General features: G+C 38.5%; 1 non-coding gene across 1 annotated transcript; it reads right to left on the bottom strand.

Annotated features, from left to right (window-relative positions):
• Positions 1–2,712: 2,712 nt before the first annotated feature.
• Positions 2,713–2,819, bottom strand: LOC148568878 (small nucleolar RNA R71). The gene has a single exon (XR_015882679.1). It is a non-coding gene; the product is annotated as a small nucleolar RNA R71 (small nucleolar RNA).
• Positions 2,820–3,142: the final 323 nt, after the last annotated feature.

Below are 3,142 nucleotides of genomic sequence, written 5' to 3' on the forward strand. Positions count from 1 at the left end.
TAATTGTGTTGGAATTGGGGTGGTTCTATATATGGTTCATATGGCTCATAAGGTGGTTGGTATGGTGGTTGAGGGTTATGGTCATATGGAGGTGAATGGCGGAAAGGGGCTTGTGAGTATGGTGGTCCAAAGTCATGTTGAGGAGGGGGTTCATAGGCATATGGTGGTGGTTGCTGGTAATCAAAAGGTTGCTCACCATAGCCATTGCCTTGATATGCATCACAGAATGGTTGTTGATAGTCCATTGGAGGTGGTTGTTGCCATGAGGGTTGATCAAGTCCTTGTGGCTCCGCCCATCTTTGATTGTCCCATCCTTAATGCAAGTTGTCATTATAATCTCCTCTTCCTGCAACATAATTGTAACCAGACTCATAGCCAAAGGGGTGAGAGTTCATAGTAGTAAGGGAAAATAAAAACAAAAACTAACAAAAAGAAAATATTTTGAAAAAGATATGATTTTTGAAAAAAAATTTGATTTTTGAAATTTAAAACTAAGATAAGATAAGATAAAAAATTTTAAAATAAAAATCTGAATATTTTTTTTCGAAAAAAATCAATTTAAAAGTAAATATTTACAATAACCAATAATAAGGCACACGTTTGCAATTCCCCGGAAACGGCGCCATTTTGAAAGAGCGAAACTCTCGCGCAATCTAGAAGTTTCACAATAAATTCGCGTTGTAAGTATAGCTTCTAGACCGACAAGAATTCCTTTCTTACAAAAGTTTGGTTGTCACAAGTAACAAACCCAATAAAATTAATAATCGAAGTATTCAAACCTCGGGTCGTCTTCTCAAGGAATTGCAGGGAGGTATGATTTATTATTGGTTATGGAAAAAGATATGTTTGTGGGGTTTTTTAATGTATAAGATAAAAAGCAAGAATAGTAAATGGAAAAAGGAATAAACTAATAACTAGAAAAGCTCTTGGCAAGGTATGAGAACTGGAAGTCCTATCCTAGTTATCATTATCAATTGTGATGAGAATTGGATTTTGCTCCCACTCTAACTACGAAGGTAAGTCAGGTGGATAAATCAATATGAATCCTCAAGTCCTAGTCTTTCCCTTGGAAAGACTAGAGTTAGTGGAATCCAAATTAATCAGCAAAGAATTCCAATTTTCAGTCAATACCTCGAGTTTGATAACTCAAGCGTCACTAATCACTTAACCAAAGCCAAAAGGGAAAATTTTAAATTATTTATATCATAAATAAAAGAAACAAATCATAGATCTGAAAATACCTCAAATTATATTAAATAGGATATTCAAATCTAACATGGAAAAGTTCATAAATTAAATTGAAAAAATAAATAAAAGGAACATTAAACCTGGAATTTGAGAAGAAGAAATCCTAAATCCTTTAAGAGGAATCCTAATCCTAAATCCTAAGAGAGAGGAGAGAACCTCTCTCTCTAAAAACTACATCTAAATTATGAAAAGTGAATAATGGAAGACATGTTGTTGAATGGATGCATTCTCCCACTTTATAGCCTCTAATCTGTGTTTTCTAGGCTGAAAACTGGGTCAAAAACAGTCCAGAAATCGCCCTCAGCGATTTCTGGTACGTACAGGTTGCGGGAAAGTGACACGGAAGCGTCGTCCATGCGTTTGCGCGGATTGGGTTTTTGCCAGGTCACGTGTTCGCGTGATCCATGCGTTCGCATTGCTTGGCTTTAGCCAGCTATGGCAAATTATATATCGTTGCGAAGCCCCAGACGTTATCTTTCCAACGCAACTAAAACTGCATCATTTGGATCTCTGTAGCTCGAGTTATGACCGTTTGAGTGCGAAGAGGTCAGGCTGGACAGCTTAGCAGTTCCTTCAGCTTCTTGTATTCCTTCCACTTTTGCATGCTTCCTTTCCATCCTCTGAGCCACTCCTGCCCTGTAATCTCTGAAATCACTTAACACACATATCACGGCATTGAATGGTAATAAGAGAGGATTAAAGTTAGTAATTTAAAGGCCCAGGAAACATGTTTTCAATCATAGCACAAAATTAGGAAGGAAAATGTAAAACATGCGATTAGTATGAATAAGTGGGTAAAGAGTTGATAAAAATCACTCAATTGAGTACAAGATAAACCATGAAATAGTGGTTTATCATTACCTCACTGGGAATTCTCTGTACTCTGACGTAGAGAGTTCCATCCTTTCTTGTCTTCTGTCTGTTTATGCGCAGGAACAGAGACAAGGAACCTCTCATAGACTTTGATACTGAACCTGAAAGGACTTTCAGGCGGCGTTTACAACAAGCAAGACTTTACAAGGATGCAGAATCTACTATGGATCATAATAATGCTGTTGATGCCAACATGGGAAATCCGAATGGGAATGAACAACCTAGGAGAGTGCTTGGCTCCTACTCTACTCCTACTGCAGATCTTTATGGAAAAAGCATTGTGGTGCCTCCTATAGCTGCGAACAACTTTGAGTTGAAGCCACAATTGGCACCCTGGTGCAACAAAACTGCCAGTATCATGGTCTTCCCGAAGAAAACCCAAATCAATTTATTCCTAATTTTCTACAGATTTGTGATACTGTGAAGACAAATGGAGTGAACCCTGAGGTGTACAAACTCATGCTCTTCCCGTTTGCTCTGAGGGATAGAGCAAAGCTATGGCTAGATTCCCAACCCAAGGAGATTTTGGATACTTGGGACAAGGTTGTTACTGAGTTTCTTACTAAATTTTTCCCACCAAAGAAGCTGACTAAGCTTAGGGTGGAGGTTCAGACTTTCAGGCAGAATGATGGTGAAACTCTTTATGAAGCTTGGGAGAGATACAAGCTACTAACTAGGCAATGCCCTCCGGACATGTTCTCCAAATGGACCCAACTAGATATCTTTTATGAAGGCTTGGGTGAAATGTCCAAGATGTGCTTAGATAATTCTGTAGGTGGTTCATTGCACAAGAAGAAGACACCGGAGGAGACTATTGAGATGATTGAATTGGTTGCTAGCAACCAATATTTATACTCATCTAACAGGAATCATGTGAACTCTGAGGCTCCACAGAAGAAGGGTGTTATGGAAGTAGAAGCTCTTAATGCTATTCTTTCTCAGAACAAGCTTATGTCTCAGCAAATAAATCTACTTACTCAGTAGATGGGTGGCATGCAAGTCTCAGCTATCAACACCCAAA

The sequence above is a fragment of the Arachis ipaensis genome, chromosome B4, assembly GCF_059453495.1.
Source record: "Arachis ipaensis isolate K30076 ecotype BB chromosome B4, ASM5945349v1, whole genome shotgun sequence".
In the NCBI taxonomy this organism is placed as follows: Eukaryota; Viridiplantae; Streptophyta; class Magnoliopsida; order Fabales; family Fabaceae; genus Arachis; species Arachis ipaensis.